The sequence below is a fragment of the Rattus rattus genome, chromosome 11 (genome assembly GCF_011064425.1).
Source record: "Rattus rattus isolate New Zealand chromosome 11, Rrattus_CSIRO_v1, whole genome shotgun sequence".
NCBI lineage: Eukaryota > Metazoa > Chordata > Mammalia > Rodentia > Muridae > Rattus > Rattus rattus.
In genome coordinates, this window is record NC_046164.1 from 85,460,845 (window position 1) to 85,479,243 (window position 18,399).

Here is an 18,399-nt window from a genome sequence, read left to right on the forward strand (position 1 = left end):
GACTACCAATCCCAGAAGGCACCGGTGAGCTCAAATGGGGCGGAGAGGGACTCGAGGGTGGGCGGAAATGAAGGTCTTCTCGAAAGATTCAAACTCTACGTCTGAAATCAGGGAGGAGCTGACGGGTTTAGGTAGGAGTGGTCTGTCTGTACTGCACTGTGGGCGGTCGATCGGTTCTTCCCCAGTGCCTGTTCTCACAGGCAAACAGGGATGCAGTTGCTGGGCAAGACTGGTGTGGGGCCCTGACAACTAGCCCTGCCTGGCGGTGCTCTACCTCGCTTGCCCACCTAAGTGACTTTTTGACAGGACGGGTGGGTGGAGGTCTGAGGTAGCCCAGAGGTGTGCTCTTCCGAAGACCCAGATTTAGTTCCAGCACCCACAGAGGGGCTCGCCACACCGTTACGCCCGGGTTTTATAACCAGGGGTAAGCACAGTTTGTGTTTGTATTGTGCCAGCTCAAGGGATGACGTGGTCGCGCCCAGAAGCTACACTGTATTCTTGAGAGCATTAGGCTGACATTGTAATGAATCTATAGACATACTGTCTTATTGAATTATGAACTGTTTAGGATCAGAAGTTGTCCTCATCAGATAGATTCTCAAGTAATATCTCAGTTCTAATTAGAAGTACACAAGAGGATCGATTTAAGACATTACTTCCTTGAAGCTTAATTGACATATATTCGGTGGTCTGGCAAATTCAGAATTTCATCCTGGACCATTCTAGGTGTTTATGTCAAGAGTATGCACCTGTCCACTACATTCATACTTAAGTCGTTCTTATATAGAAATTACTAAAGGTCCAGAGGTTTGTGACTACATCAGCTTTAAGAGCCGCAATGGTGAAGACATTCAGTTCACCGGGACTTTTATAATAAATATTAAAGTAGCCATTGTTACTAAAACTCAGTAAATGCATGATGTAGAGAATCATTTCTGTAAAGATAACGTTCTTCCCGGACAGCAAGAAACAAAACATGTAGAAGCAATCATATTTTGCTAAACATTAATCGTTCAAAGAGAAGGAACGTGCGTCCATGGTCTCCGTACAGTTCAGACGCAGTGCCTCTTGGTTTTACCCACTCCACCAGGCAGCCTCGGTGAAACACACAAGAGACATAGCATGATTCCGCCTTGCAGATTTTGCAGGCCAAAGTCAAGATGTAAAAGTCCTTTAAATGGTGCCCAAACCATCGGGCGTCGGAGTAGGATGCACGGTTTGGTCGGAAGAGGTTGAGTATATTTAAACTCGCAGAGGTTACCTATGAAGATAGTTGGCAAAACTATGAAGAAAACTTCCAAGAACAGTAATGCCAAGGTTCCCGGTATGGAATTGAATTCGACTGATGCTGAAAAGGGGGAGAAAAGAGAATCAAAAGTAACTGTTGACCTGCTGCCCCTGAAAGTCACTTTCCAACATTTTCAGCTAGCTAGACATTCCCGAGTCATGAAGCGCCAGGACGTGCACAAGTTGGAACCGTGTAATAAGAAACAATGATCCTTTGATGGAAACCTCACTGCTTGAGCATAAGAGCTGTGTAGCAAAGAGAAGTAGATGATGATATAGAAAATGGTTATACCTGGAGGGTAAGTTCAATCTTCCAACTTGTTATAATTTTGGACAAGGGGTCGTACACAGTTAAGATAATACTGTAAGTTCTCTACTGAGGATTAACATGCAGAGTGTGCTGACTTTAGGAAGTTGAACTATTATCCTCTTTCTCACTAGCATAGGTTTTCCACGATGTTTTCACTCAGCTTTGTACATCTCAGATCCTGCAAAGTCGGGAACTTTCCCTTGTTGCCAGAAGGAGGTAAGAAGCCAATTGCCTTTCCTTCCACCTTATGAAAATCTCCAGTATATACAGTGTATACACACTAATCCATACGTGCACACATGAATTTGTCAATGCGATTGGCATGTGTATTTCCACATCAGGAACGAATCTCAGCCCTGTGAATGAGTTTCTCTACCAACCACACTGCCAGCCCTTTTGAACGATGATGTCTATGCTTTCAGGTAATACTGGAGAAATTACCAGAAGAGCAAAAGGAAAAAGCGAGGGCTAGCGGCCGATACAGCAACATCCGTTCTCCCGTTAGCCTGCCAGAGAAGGCCATGTCTGGCATGGGACTAGACATGCTGAATAGATGCAGAGCTGGGAAGAGAAGTTGAAAAGTTGCATTAGTTTGTGCACGTATCAGATCACCTCAGGCTTTCGTAGACTTTTTAAAATCTGATAATGTCCTTGCCAGCCTTTTAAATATTTAATATTTCAGAAAACAAAGTTGAACATGAAACTTTTGTTTATATTTTTAATTTTTAGCATGTTCTGGTCTTATACTGTAGGAAAGTCATGAAATGTTATTTTTATAAGAAATAGTAGACTAATAGAATGATTTTGAAAATGTATTATTTCCATATATTTATGTTAGAATGATAGATTACTTTATCGTAGAATTTACCGTTGTTTCTGTTTAAACTTTCAGAATTCAGGGGATTTTCTGAAGAACTTCATTTAAAAGATCCATCATAAATTAAGTATAGATATATACTCATAGGAGTAATACTGAAGTGAATAGTTGGCAGTGGTTTAAATGATAATAAATTTACATGTTAGTAACTTAACAGTTGTGCACTGAAAGTGGAACAGATTGAATTATCAAATAGTGAAACTATTTTTAAATGTGCTGAAACCTATAGTTTATTTAAACTTGTCTCAGACTAAGATTTTCATTATTTTTTTACAAACCTGAGATTAGTCTCAAAGACTGAGAATGTGTGGAAATCTTCAGGACATTTCATGGCTTTTTAGAACTACTCAGAAGGCTTTTATTTAATTTTATCAAATCGTGTTCCCAACTGACTTTGATAGCACCACCTAGTGGCACTCCTGGATGCTCTCCTACTCATTAGGGAGAACTACTCTCCAAGCCCTGTTGACCTTGTTAAAGCGTATCTTCCAAGGAGGAACTTTTTACCCCAAATCCTTTGTTCACCTATAAGAGGATACTATGTAGCACATTCCATCTACACGGTTAGTCTACCTGAATCTGTAAAACATAAGAAGGTGTCTACAACATGCTCATTTGTATGGAGTCTTCTGTAGCGTATCCCTTTGCCTTTTTGAGTGCTGTATCAAACACTAAGGGCAAAACCAGCTTATGGAGAGATAATCATTTGTCCTATAGTTCCAGAGCAACATGTATCACTGCAAGAAAAGACAGCAGCAGTTATTAAATACGGCTTCCCAGCATTTAATAACTGGACATGACTATAGAGCGAGAGGCCAGGAATCACATCCTCAACCAAAAGCATGAAGCAGAGAGAATGAAACTGGATATAGATGAGGTCTTAAGCTCTCAAAAGCCTGGTGCCAGTAACACTTCTTTCGAGCAAAACCATATCAGCCTAAAACTCCCCAAACTTCCCCACCAACCAGGGACCAATCATATATTCAAGAACAAGAGCCTATGTAAAACATTTCTTACCAAACTACCACAGTTATTTTTAAGTCTAGGAAAACTAGAATTTCATAACTAGACAGACAGCCTCAGAAAATGCTTTTCCCCTCATAGACACATGTTTGTTGTCTCACATGGGTGATTATTATCTACTAGTGTTTTAATGTAAATTATAAAATAAATTGAAATGACCTTGAAAACCAGGCAAAGCAGTTTCAGAGCCCTTCAGGGAATTTCCTGAATTCAAACGTTCGGCTCAAAACCATCTAGTCTATAGTAATTTCCCCATCATATCATAAGACAGTTCCTTCCCAGGATTGGGGCAGTCACTAGAAATTGTCCCATAGCTAGTCTGTTTCTACCTGCTAGTATGACACTGATTTAGCCTTCTAGGTTTTTGCTATTTGACTGCTTAAAAGGCAGCTGGTTTGTCCCTTCCTGTTGTCTCTCCCAGTTATTTCTGGTAGTCACATGCTATAGTGTCTAAGCCAAAACGGCATCGCTCTACTGCTTATGCCCTCTTAACAAAAATGTCCCTGGAAAGGAAGATACCCTGCAGATTTAATTTGAGAAGAGATAATTTAAAAAGTACTCTAAAATCTTGAAAATATGAAGGAAAGTGAAGTGTCTACTAGTACAAACAACAGCGTACATATGTGGGTGTTGTAGCTATTTCTTGTGATGAATGTTCACCACGATTACCTTTTCCTGCTTGAGAATGCACTCGTGGAGAGCTGCCCATGTCACCCAGCATCGCCCAGTCACAACCGCATGGAGTCTAAAAGTGAATGTGACTGGAAAAACCACCTGTTTTAAGCTGCAAGACAAGTGATGAAACCATTTCGCCTCAAAGAGAGAAGTGAGTTCATCAGAATAAATATCATCCCAACAGAAAAACAAAAGGAAGTGGAAGAGGAGTTTGCAGAGTGCAACTTGATCCTAGTCTGTGTACTTGAAGTTCGTAGAGTATAAATTGCACTTGAACCCCTGCGCTACCCATAAGGTGTTCTTACTGTGCTAGTAGTGCACTGGCAGTTTACCTTATTATCTTAGTTTTACGCATAGAGAGCCTACCTAGGACCCTGTTTGCCCAGCTGTCATGTGACTGCATGTAGTTCACACTGCATTTTAGTTTTAGAGATCTCAAGCCTTGCTCTGTCCTTCCTCAGTAGTTCCTTGCCTCAGATCTGCTCAGATTCTTTCTCAGTCCCCACCCAATGGCAATGTTGCTAAGACACGAGTAACTTACCTCCGAAATGTCGCTGATACACTTCGGTGCCTGTTTCGTTGGACACTCGGTTCTTGTGGTTCTTAGTGGGCGGGCAAGCATGTCATGCATTTCTTTTCACGCTCTAACCAGTCTTCTAAGTTCTCTTGGGAGACTCGCTGTCCTCAAACTACTCCTTCCGTGATGGTGTCCATGAAGGCTCAGGCTGTGGTCCTCTTCTCGGATTCTGAACATCTACTCGCCCAGCACCACTACGACTGCTGGTGTTTCTGTTGTCTATGCCCGTGACTTGCCATCCGATTCGCCCATTCCGTTCCAGAAACACTCGTCCCAATCTGCGGGAATCCTACGCGAGTCAGTAATAGCAGAACCAGAGATTGTTCCTTTCAGTCCCGACCCGGAAAAGGGGCCAGGCTCCGGGGTAGTTAACACTGTTTCTGCTTTTCTTGTTCCATGCCTGTCCGTTCTTACGTGGTTGATTATGGAACCATCTGAGCAGTCCAACCTTCCTGTATGGTTTTCTCTGCTTCACCCTGCTTACCTCTCATTTGAAGTAGACATGTTATAACCTTTCAACCATGTGCCTTCATTTGCTTGCATGTCAACGACAGTATGCCCATAAAGGTCCCTAACAGTAATGCTGTCCTCTAATTTAGACCATTAAATACACTCACGTAGAGTATTCAGGTGTGGGTATGAGGAAAGCTTTTATGACTCCTGGGCTTACCCAGGAGCTCTTCTCACCACTCTCCTGTTCTCTTTATTTGAAGGAGCACACCAAACCATTAGCAGCCGCCTGGCCACGCCAGTTGTCTCTTTACCTAGTTCCCTTTGCAGATCAATGACAGAAGACTTTCCAGTGCTCTTCTCCTCTCCACCACCAATTGATTTGTCAAAGATCTTTTCCCCGCAAACCATCCACGATTGGGTATTCTGATCAAGTTTCCTCCCAAAGTTTTATAAGTCACGTTGTTGTAACATTGTCAGAGGCCGTCACGCTGTGTCGCCTTGTTTCCCCTACCTGCCCCTTTATGTAAGGGTGAACAGGAACTACGTTTAACTCATTATTTCACCCAGCAAACCTGCCACAAAGTTTATTTTTAAAATTTCCGAGTTATTTATTGTTTTATTGACAGCAGAATCATATACAGAGTGTATAAGAAAAATGCATTGTTGTGAACAATATAAACTATGTGTCATTATGTATAAATTTTGTTTTATTTGTTAATGAATAAGACCATATCTAGGGGTTGGGGATTTAGCCTGGTAGAGCTGTCTAGGAAGCCTACAACTTGGGTTCGGTCCTTCAAAAAAGAACCAAAAAAAAAAAAGACTATATTCAAATCGCAAACTATAATTCCCTGCAATGTTTGATATAATCAAAAGTTAAAATGTAGTTGATTGGCATTTAATCTCCTCTGGCAAAGGTATAAGTGGGATTTAACTGTTTTATGTATTTTAATAAGCACTTGAAAATAAACCACTTTTTAAAATATCATGACGTCTTTTTTCTGGTTATTGGCTACCACAACTTCAATTTGTATTATTTTGCAAATTAAATGAATAAAACCTTAAGTTGTTTTCTATTTATGAAATAAGTTCTGTATAACAAGATGCATGATAAGGCTTAAAGGTAACACTATTTTATCAGACCAAACCATTGGTATCGGAGAGCACGAGTATGGGGAGCTAAGTGGAAGAGGCTATGCCTCATGAGGATAAAACACCAGGCTGGGGTTGGGGATTTAGCTCAGTGGTAGAGCGCCTATTAGCAAACCGCAAGGGGTTCTGTCTGGGTTCGGATCCCCAGATCAAAAAAAGAAAAAAGAAAAACTAAATTGGAAAAAAAAACACCAGCTGACTGGAAACACTGGTGAAGGAACAAGACAATTAAAAGGGAATTTTTTTCACTTTTTAATTTGTTAATCAGTTTAATTTACTGACTTTTTATTTTTATTTACTATAGACCTGTAAGACATTTGTATATAAGATATTATATGTTTAATTGGAGGAAATATAGTCATCCTTATTTTAATTTCTCCCTTTGTTTTGATTTTGTTTTACCTGTTTTCTAAGACTTCAGATGTCCCAACATTTTTTTAGTAATACATTTGTGGAAGCAAATGGAGAAGAGTGAATGAAGGGCAGTGTTGTGCTCACTTGAAGTTGTCAGAATCCACAAGATATCAAACAAGGACAGTGGTCCATCAGAGCCAAGTTTACAGAGTAACCAGCATTCCTCGAAGCCTGCTTCTGGTACCAGGTACTGAGCCATATGGAGCACCTCATTTCAATTTGCATTTATGAATTAACTGAAAGATCTTGCAGCAGTTCTCTTCCCCTGTGAGGCTTAAGTGGTAATGTATAGTGAGCATCCCGTGAGTTCAGAGGATGGAATATTACAGGTCAAGTGACTTTTCAGTACACAGATTGAGCAAACCGGGAAAACACCAGGAGGTTGCAGTACCTGTGTGTCTGTGTGTGTGTGTGTGTGTGTGTGTGTGTGTGTGTGTGAACATCAGAGAGATACAAGTTAATATGCTATTTCATTTCACTGAAGCATTTGTTAAACTGACACTTGACCCCTAAATAGTTCAGCATGGATCGCCTGAGGGTGCTTTTCCATATTCACTATCAGGTTCTGAAGATGGCTATTCTCACTGTATAATTTACAGTCCCGTGTAAAAGTTCCAATGCCCCCAAATGTCCTTTATCATTTTTTTCAGTTGTTATCCAACTAGAATGGTGCATCAAGATCTGTCTTCTCCATTCCATCTCTCAATCTCTCTGCCTCCCTCCTCCCTCTGTTCTGCCTCCATCCCTCCCCCTCTCAGGACTGTTTTGTTTTGTTTGTTTTGTTTTCCCAAGATATTGCTACTTGTAACCAATATCATCTTATGGGCTATTCCTTATCTGATGCTGTCGTTACATTTTTTTTTTTTTTTTTTTGAGCTGAGGACCGAACCCAGGGCCTTGCACTTAGGCAAATGCTCTACCACTGACAATCCCCAACCCTTGTCGTTACATTTGATCTGGCTGAAAAATATTGGAATACTTCCCTAGGCTGAGGAAGTAAGGAAAGGACGCTCTGTGAGGCAACAGAGACAGTATTTTTATGATCTCACAGTACGGAAGACACGGGAGTCACAGCTGAAGACCTAGTGGAGAGAAAGGACTGGATGAGCAGCTGCAGCTCAGTGTAGCCCTCTGGAGAGCCCGCCAAAGGCTCCAGCTCATTTTGCTGGATTCCTGATGTTAGGAAGGTGCAAACGCCACTGCTCCAGGATGGCAGCATAAGTCCTGGGTGATATCACTTGAGCCACTCCATTTTACCCATGGCATCACCGTGTAAATACGTATGGAAATGCTAAAAGGCAGTAGTAGCTGATTAAACGTAATGATGAAAAGATCAGATAACAGAGCCAGAGCCACAGGACCTAGCATTGGTGTTTATTGGTAATTTGAAGATAATGATATAACTATGTTTGGGTAGCTAGGGTAAAAGGTAAATGGGGCTTTGTGATCAAAATAGGAACTTTTGACAGAAAACCATGGTGTGGGAGAAATGAAAAAACCAGAGCTGAAACTTCAAGCGCACAAAAGTGGGAAAAGGTTAGAAGATAATTACAATATTATAAGAGGTTGCTGTCATACATTGAGAGCTAGCACCTGCTGTCGCCCTTCATGAGGCTCCTCCAAGGGCTGCCACTGCTTCAAGACCAACACCAGAATAACACAGGCCTCACATTTCTGTCTCACAAAGGATTCTCTTCCTCCACCAGCCCTCTGAACACCAACTTCCCTTTACCTTCCATAAACTTCCTCAGTCCTACACATGCACGCACAGTGCGCACACGTGCATGCACACACATGCACATACACACAGGGAATCTATGAGGACCTCTACAAATGTCATAGCCATTGTGGTAGTAGGTCCTATGAAGATTTAGGGCCTCCTGAGGGCAGAGGCAGGTGATCTTCGAGCACTGAGCCTGTTCTTCAGAGACCCTGAATTTGGGAGCTGCCCCCTCCACTGGTACCTAGGCCCGGGGCATTCTCTAAGCTGTAACCACCTTTCTCTCTCTTAACATGTTACAACAGTCATTGGCCACATAGCACTAGAGGATCCCAGGCTCTTGTCCACTACCGAGGCCCAGATCTTCATCCTCCAGACTAACCTGTTGTCTTAGTGCTGTCTAATTCCTTACTTGGGATCCACTTCTTTATTTGACTGTATCCTTGAACTGTTACTCCTCCCAAATCCTCCATAGCTTGCCACTAATAGAATTTCCCCACATTTTCCTAATGCAGGCACTCAGACAGGGGAAACCCTGCCCTTTCTCTACAAAGTCCCAGGACCTAATCTGAACCCTGTCTTTACCCTGAAAGAGACTTGTGCATTCACTCCACTCTGCCCTTGTTCTAGTACAAAACAGGCCCCTAACACAAAGCACTTAGCCTTCCCTGCCCTTCCTTTGTCACGCTCTGGTTGGCACCAGGATGCATACCAGCGCCCTAAGGCATCGAGGAAATGCTAATGGCTGAGAATACATGGATTTGAGATGCTTCTGCCTCAATGGTTCCTGACTCCCTAGCCTGTGCCCTCAAAGCTGCAGGGAGGACCCTCTAGAAGCAACAGGACCTTGAAACTGAGATAGTTCTTCCCAAGAGAAGCTTCTTCCTGGTAAATATCACCCCAAGTTAGCATATCCCAAGGGAGGCAGCTGAGCAGAAAGGTAGGTTCTGTTCCCAACCCATTTGGATTCTCATGCCACAGAACTGAAAACTCCTATTTCTACACCCTCCGTGAGCTCCATGACAACATTCCCTGCCCCTGCTCTTTTGTCTATTTTATTCTGGAATGTCAGGGTTTCCTCCTCCCTCCCTCCACGGAAGGTCTCATTTCCCTATATCCCGACACTAGTAAACCGTGAGTCAGCCCCAGCTTAGCTCCTGGCTGGAACCATGAGAAAGTCAGGTTCAATTTATTAACCTCCTTCCGAATTACTGTCACTTTTCTTTTCTTTTGCCCTCTTTTCTCACTTGGGCCATTGTTTTTTTGTTTTTTTTTTTTTGGTTTTTTTTGTTTTGTTTTTTTTTTTTTTTGGTTTTTTTTGTCCTGCCACCAGTTTAAATTGAAGAATCTTCTGAAAAAATATCAATAGTAATAGAAACTACAAAAATTAACCAATACCTGGAAATTGGACCACACACGGTAAATGTATCATTAAAAAAATCAGAAAGATAATAAAAAAATGTCTAGAGTCAAATGAAATCAAAACCACAGATAATCAGAACCTTCGGGATATAGCAAAGGCAGCCCTAAGAGAGAATTTATAGTTATATACAGTTATATTTATAGAATCAGACAAAACTCAGTAATATAAAGATTCAACAAAAGGTCTCCAAGAACTAAGAAACAGGGTTGGGGTATAGCTCAGATGTAGACAGTCTACAGAGATGCAGAAAAGGTTTTCAGCCTTTATTTTTTTCCATCTTTTTTTAACTTTTTATTGATTCTTTGTGAATTTCACATCATGCACCATATGTCCATTCCTCTCTCAGCTCCACACTCCTCATGGAACGGAAGATAGCTACCTACATGGAGCCATACCATCTCAGTCTCTATCCACCATGCCTACCCTAATGAAAGAGAATGCTGTGCCTTTTTGTTTTAGTTTTTAATACCATTTATTATTTGTCTAAGGAGTTTTGTTGACATTCCATACATATAATACACTTTAACGATCTTGAACCTCTAGTATATCCTATCCTGCCCCCATCCCCCTTCTTCCACACTGAGCCTAAATTGTTCCTTTCTTTAATTATTGTTACTTGATATATATTTATACATATAAATATAAGGACTACCCTGGGTAGTTAGCTAGGATTACTGCACCAATCTTGAAACCCCTCTATTAAACAGGCCAAAAATCCAATTGTTGTTGAACCAAACTACGAGGTAACACCAAGATAGGCTATCTTGCTTTGCTGTTCATTGTACTTATGAGCATGGCGGCTGAGTAGGACTTCTGAGTGTTTTCCTCCCTTGGCAGCTTGCAAAGCACTCTCTAGCACTTTACCAGCTAGTCCTGAGGGAGGGGGCTTCCAGTTCAGTCCAACTGAGTCGCTTCAAGTCCTATGTCCAAATTGAATGCCTTCAGCACTAGGGACCTACCTTCAAATTCCAGAAGGCAAGCAAAAGCAACCACAGTAGTCCATATTATTTGGCAGCCACTTGGACTCCCCTGACCAACAACTAGGAAGGTTTCTTGCTCTTGGTACTGAGATTTATTGGATCACCCGTACTGCATAACTCCCTCTGTATATGTACACATATGTATGTATGTCATGTGTGATTTCATACACAAGATAATATTTGTATTTCCCTCATGGCTTTTTAATCTCCTCAGTGTTATTTATCCTCCTCCTTCCTCCCTCTGACGGCCCTCTCCTCCTCCCTACCCCTCGTTTTCCCATTTCCCCCTCATAGAATCCCTGTCACCTGCTGTGATAATAAGGTATTGAGGATGATGAAAGTGTGCACTATGGAACGTATGGAATGTCATAGGAGCATTATTCTGTACAATTGATAAAGATGAGAAGTAAAAATGTTTATAAAATATTTTATTAGAACAAAAATAAACTTATTCGTTTTTCTCTTCTTCTTTTAAATCAGAAGAGAACAAAATGAAAGATTCCCAAATACCAGAGTCCTCCAGGCGGCTCAAAGCATCGGACATCATCTTTTAAGATGATATTTAATCAGCTGCCAGCAGAGGAAATACATTCAACTGCATCCCGTGGCCTTGAATGAAAGCCCTCCAGTGTTCTCATTCTAGCCATGTTTGTAAAAGAAAACATCAGATGCATTGAAGTTTCATTGAAAATTCCACAAAGGTGAGACCATCCGACAAAGGTATACCACACACAAAGATGGAAGGAGGAACACCTCCTCTCACTGCACATGCCAGGATGTAGGCACATGCACACACATACACACACATACACACACATACACACACATACACACACACACACACACACACACACACACACACACTAATAGGAATGATGATGATGATGGTGATGATAGCGGATGATGACGATAAACTGTTTCTCACTGTTTCGCCTTACTTTTAATATAGATTGGGAAATAGTGGACTTTATCCAAAGACTGGTTTTTAAACATCTGTACAAACAACAACAACAAAAATGCTCATTTCTTTCACCTAAATGAAAGCAAGAAGTTCAGAGAGAGAGGATAAGAGTTCCCTGAAGGGCTGCTAACATTAGGAAACCATAATACCTAAAATTATCCCTTGTGAGGGCAAAAGGCACTGTGTTCAGACCTATAATTGTTTTAACATGATGATAAACACTGAAGACACTCTTTTCAAAGCGTGATTAGCTTTGTCCTCCAGATAAGAGGCTGTTAATGGATGCAGGTATCAGGGTCTCTCAGAAAATCTCGTCCGTTTCTGCAGGAAGCAGGCCTGATGTCCCTTACTTTTTCCCCTTTCCAGAAAGTCATGTTTTTTGATGGCTGAAATGCTCTGCTGTAGCTTTGACCTTCTATAGCGAAGAACACTTCATGATGAAAACACTGCAGTAACCTCACATTGTCCCAAAAACCTGTGTCCAAAACAACACGTAAAGGCGATTATGCCACAGAAATAGCCCAGCCAAGGCATTTATAGAACCAGCAATCAGAAGATTCCTGGTCAAATTAGTGTGGCTTTGAAAAGTAAGATTAGTTTTAGAGATTGTAATTACATCATTTTCTCCTTTCCTTTTCTCTCTCCACTCTGTCCCATATATCCTCCCTTTTTTATTTAAAATTCATGGCCTTTTTTCTTTAACTGTTGTTACATCGACATGTGTATTTGTACAATGTAACAATGCACTGAGCCTTTATAATATTGCCTGTAGGCACATGCTTCCAGGAACTCTCCATTTGGTATTGGATAACCAACTGGTGTCCTCTTTGCCCGGTTGGCTGTAGTTCTTTGTCTAGGGTTGAGGCCTTGTAAGCTTGCCCCCTTCCACATTGGGATGTCACTGATGTCCTCCTTGTTCAAGTCTTCATCAAACAGCCCCAAGAGCCATGGGACAGGTACACACATAATTATAGTAGCTTGTATAGGTTTTATTGGTAGGGCGTTTTGCCTCCTTGCTTAAGTTACTCCAAGGTTATTCATTCTCTGTCTGTCTCCCTCTCCCTCTCCCTCTTCTCTCCCTTCTCCTTCCCCCTCCCTCTAAAACGGGAAACGGAAATATTTTAAGGTAAGTGCAATTGCTCCCCTGATTTCTTTTTTCTTGGTGTCCTATCATTGGCATATTGGAAAGCTCCTGATCGTCATTAATTTTCTTTTGTTTCCTGCCACTTTCTCAAACATACTGATCAGCTCCGGGAGATTTCTGAGGGAGTCTTTACGGTCTCTCGGGTAAAGTGTCACATCATCTGCAAACAGGGGGACATACATGTTTGCTACTTGTTTTCCTTTATTTCTCTCTCAGTGCTAAGGACAGAACTTTGTCTTGGCTAGCTCTTGTCAGCCGGACACAAACGAGATTTATCTGGAAAGAGGAACCTCAGCTGGGGGAATGAGCTCTCCTGCTCTCACTTCCTTCTGTGGTGCATTGTGGTGTGTGGCATTTTTTTGGTCATGGTGCCTTATCACAGCAATTAAAAATCCCAATGAGGATGAAATTTGGTACCAGGAGTAGTATTTTTGTGGACAGGCCTGACCATGGGGTTTAGGGAGTATTATTGAGACATCTGGGACTTCACAGTAAAAAAATCATTGAGTGCTCAGAGCTCACTGGACTGCTTGGGGTGGGACATGGGTGGGCTTGGAAGGTGAAAATGCTGGGTTCTCTAGAAGAGAATGATAGAATGAATTTATATTAAGAAAGGATTTACCAGATTGAATTACACAGAAAGATCCAGGTAGTCTAACAATGGCTGTCTCATACTGGCACAGCCAAGAATCCAGTAGTTACCCAATCCACAAGGAGAGGTGTCTCAGCAGTCCCAGTCTGGTGAAAGGCCTGAAGGATTGCAGAAGAGCATTTGGTCTTCAGGGTAGACTGGAAACCCTAAGAAGTTGGTTCTAGCATCAGTGAAGGAACGCAGCAGCGGTGAGATGGGTGGCCTTGTCAGCAAGAATGAGGACAAGCAAGGAAAAGACAACGCTTTCTTTCTTTCATGACCTTTTATCTGGGCACTTTATCTTTCAAATAATTTGAGCTGAAAAAATCCTTCACACCAGAGCCTGGAAGCTTGCATTTTTGTTGAATCCAGATCCAGTCAAGTTGACAACCAAGACTGACCATCTGATGGACTTTCTAGCCAAGGAACTGTTTCTATAAACCTTGAAAAATAAGGAACTCTCCTAGCACTCCCTCAAGGAGTATAGCCTTGCCCACATCTTGAGACCCAGTTCAGACTTACAGCTTCCAAAGCTATAAGATATATATTTGTATCATCGTAAGCCACAAACTGTGGGATTTATTAAAAGAGCAAGAGAAAACTAATGCAATAAATTTTTTTAGAAAATATAATTAAATATAAGAAATGCTAATCTTAAGTAACCAACTTGAATGTTTACCTTTTAATATTTAACATTAATCCATAGTTATATTCAACTTCAAAGGTCAATCTGTAGAAAATATATAAAAGTTCTTTTCTGTACCTTCCCAATTCACCATCCCTAAAAAAGAGGTTTATATCTTTACATATAAGGCTTTGACAAGTGTGTGGACTTTCCCTCATATGAAGTCATTCTGTGACACCACCTGTGCCCTAGCATTATGTTTTAGTATCAACCAAGAGTTAACATAGGATCCACAAATTAAGGGCATAATCTGATAAGAATGTATTGCAAAACCCAGAAAGTGATTTCTGTACAAATGCCAGTTTATTTTTAAAGATTCTATTCACGAAGAGAGACATGCATAGGGGCTTCCACACCATTGACACAAAAAATACTGCTCTTACCTTCAAAGTAATAAAAGTTTAGAGTTTATTCTAGATCAAAATATGACTGACCATGGCTAGGGAATATAGATTGAAGGTTTTCAAAAATTCTATACACAGTGTTGTATAACTTACATGCATTTCACAGTAATGAACAAAGTCCTAAATCAAGGGTTTTTTTTTTTCCAAATACATTGGTAGAAACATCAGATAGGTTGTATAGATTTCAGCAAAGTAGGTATTGAATTTTATCTAAGGACACCACTAGCTTTGGGACTCATGAAACTAGAGGCCTTTTCAAGGACCATTTGATAGACACATGTATATTTAGCAAAACAGTAGTAACAATCTTCCTGGTAGGGCCTATGTCCTCCCTAGACACAGGTGTTTGAACACTAGTACTAGACACAATTTGTCTTCCATGGAGTGGGCCCCAGATCCAATCAGAAAGCCATTGGTTATACCCCCATCAGCCATGTCCCTACAGCACCAGTGGACAATTCTTGCCTGCCCAGCTATTCATTTACTTTTCTGTTTTTAATATAAGACTTCTTAAGTTTCCATCTTACTCCTGAATTTTATGAAAATTAATGTTTGACAAAACAAGGACACCCTTTTGCTTATGTAAGTTTATGTGCTCTGTTTGAGGCCTGTGACAAAACAGCCATCAGAAACAACCCTAGAAGAAAGAGTTGTTTTAGTTCACAGATTTGAGGGTTTCAGTCCACCGTGGTCATTGAGTGTGCTGAACCAAAGCAGGGTACATTATGGCAAGCAGGAATCATTGCAGAGTGGCAACAGGAGAGGCCAAGATATGCCTCCCCAAGGATACACCCACATTGACCTTCCTCCAACTTTCAGTGATCTACCACCCCCCATTAGTCTTGAATCTACCAATGGATTAAACTATCCATTCACTTAGTCAGAGCTCTCAGGAATTATCTTTTAAATTCTCCCTACAGTCATATTTACATATGTGCTAAACCAGTCCTCTACACATTAAGCATCTCCCAATTTAGTCAAGTCAATATTTTCAGTTCACCAACACTTCACCAACATTAGATTCTATGGTACAAGCAATGGGACAGTTGAAGATGAGCTGAGGTTTAGAAGATAAGCAACACTAGCTATTTAAGGGTCCTTCCTTTCTTATAGAGTTTAGTGATAAATAGAGAGAGAGAGAGTAAATTGGAGTAGAGTAAATTACCATTTGGAGACTCTTGAAATGACCCAAACAGTACATGATAGGGTTCTTATCTAATCACAGAAATATGAATATATAGGAAGGATGGTCTTAACATGAATCAACAATTGGTAACTGGTGAGCTAAACAGAGGCTCAAGGAGATAATGTGATTGGGGGATGTGCTAGACCCATAAAATGGCTCTATTGCCTTTTTCCACCTAAAATAACTCTCTAACTAAGCACTATAATATGTGGACCCTTTGTCCACAGAAAAGAGAAATCCACTGCTAGATTCGGCATCTAGTCTTGTGAGGACAAAATAATCAGAATGAAATATAGCCAGCCTATCAAATGACTTGTTCTTTCCCTTGAAGAATACCACAGAGTGTCCAGCCCTGGTCTTAACTGCTCACGTGCTGGACATTCAGAGCTAAATAATAATAATAGCTAAATCAGCCTTGGGAGGTTGAAGCCAATGCTGTTGTCCCTGTATGTGACCTCTATATCCACCACTGTGACCACCCATTCATGTGTCCTTTGTGCTAGGGCTGTGGTGATTGCAGGCCAAGTGATTTGGTGATGGAAGCTTCTGAGACTATTAGAATATGACACACACACACACACACACACACACACACACACACACACACACACACATGCTCACACTTTACACCCACTCCCAGATGTCCACCGTTATGCTTCTTCCCAAGGATCCCTTGTCTCTGATCTTTCGGTCTTTTTTCCTTAAGAGACTCTGAGTAATTAGAGAAACCATACACTTCTGTTAAGTAGTGCATAAAAATATTATCACTTTGGGTCACTTCTCCACATAAGATAGAGGACCTGATGCCCTGCTTGGTCAGGGGAAGATGGCCCCTGGCTATTCTTTCTAGGCCAAACCTGTTGTTAAACATTTGCTTTAAAGTTTCCTCACCCAATTTCTACTTCTTTGAACGTTTGTCTACTTTAATACCATCATTTTCCCCTTCTTAATACATTTCTTTCACTCCTTGGCTAGGCTTTCCTAAGGACCCAGCTCACATCCTTGTACACTGGAGACATAACATTGAGCAGACGGGCAGAAAAGCAAGGGACACATGTAGGCCGAGACCTTATGTGTTGTGTAGGGTCTCATAGAAATTGTTTTTATTCAGGTGAGAAGAAAACAGGAGGAGAACTCAGAATACAAAAGAATGAACATCTTGTCCTCCTCCAGCCTTGAGACTTTCTGGAATATCCGTAAGGTCTCCAGACTTCCCCTGGCAAGTTATACAGGCACAATATTGTTTTCTTTGAGTGCTGGGATGCGGTGAACAAACGTACAAAGTGAGAATTCTTGCTACAGTGAATATTAAATAAACAATAATGCTACACCTGGGACCCATCTGAGGAAGGCGAAGACATAACGCCAACTGAAAGTTCAAAGTCTGGCCTTGAATTCCTCTCCGTTTCCCTGGCTGTAGACTCTTGGCCAGTCGGATTCACATCAATGCTTCTTGCTGTCCTCATCTGTACAACCATAAAGAAGGCTTAGAGTGAGTTTGAAATAAAACAACATTTGTAACAACATAGTTGATATGGTTCCTGGTCTGGGCTACATCTCATATAACTGGCTATTGGCAAATCTCAGGAAACTTGTCATTCCTCAGGTAATAATAATAATGCCCAAACAAAGTATACCTTCGTTACCTCTGCAAACAAAATATTCATTTCACAAGATTAAATCGAGCACCTTATCAATCCTTATCAATCCTTCCCCAAGGAAGACAAATGATTCTTGAGGCAGACTGGGTTCCTCTCTATTCTCTCACACATAGATACAGCATGGTTATAGTTCAAGTACAACCTACAGGTAAACATCGTAAAAAGGACATGTTTACCAAATGCACAAGTAAGTATGCAGTATTTGTCCCCTACATGTGCTTGACATCTGATGAATTAATGCTGGTCCTTTGGGATAGCATTCTCCAGTGCTCATTTATGTCTGGGCCTCTGTCACAATCAGAACGTGAAGATCTCAAGGTTGTTTGGCTCCTATTCAAGTGCAGTTGGGGAAACTTGCATTTGCTTCCTTGATTTGGGGGCCAATATGCACAGTGTGCTACAGCAACTGCCATCATATTGGTGCTGTAAACATGTGTGACAAAGAGAAAACTATATAACGTAAGTATCAAGTATGAGACCCCAGTAGATTCTTGTACTTTTACCTTAGAACCTGGGCATTTGCCCTATTGCTTTCTAATTACCCATATATAAGGATCTACATCTTATTCCTCTCTGCTAAGATCTCAGCTTCCATTCTCCAAAAAATTCGAGATCAGGGGTGTCCCTTACTGACACAGAACTGAACTCAGAACAGCCCTGCAATGGATCCACACATACTCAGTTCTCCACCAGAAGAGACATCTTTCATTTGGCCCTCAATTACCATTAATCTCATGCGGCAGGTTTTTTCCTGTGTCTGTGTGAATACTTCTTGCTGCTCATCCACAGAGGGAACTTTAAAACACACGAGTACCCAATGACGTGTGCATAAATAC

At 41.2% G+C, this 18,399-nt stretch overlaps 1 pseudogene; it reads left to right on the forward strand.

Annotated features, from left to right (window-relative positions):
• The first annotated feature begins 1,284 nt into the window (after positions 1–1,284).
• LOC116912049 lies at positions 1,285–2,188 on the forward strand (annotated as a pseudogene).
• Positions 2,189–18,399: the final 16,211 nt, after the last annotated feature.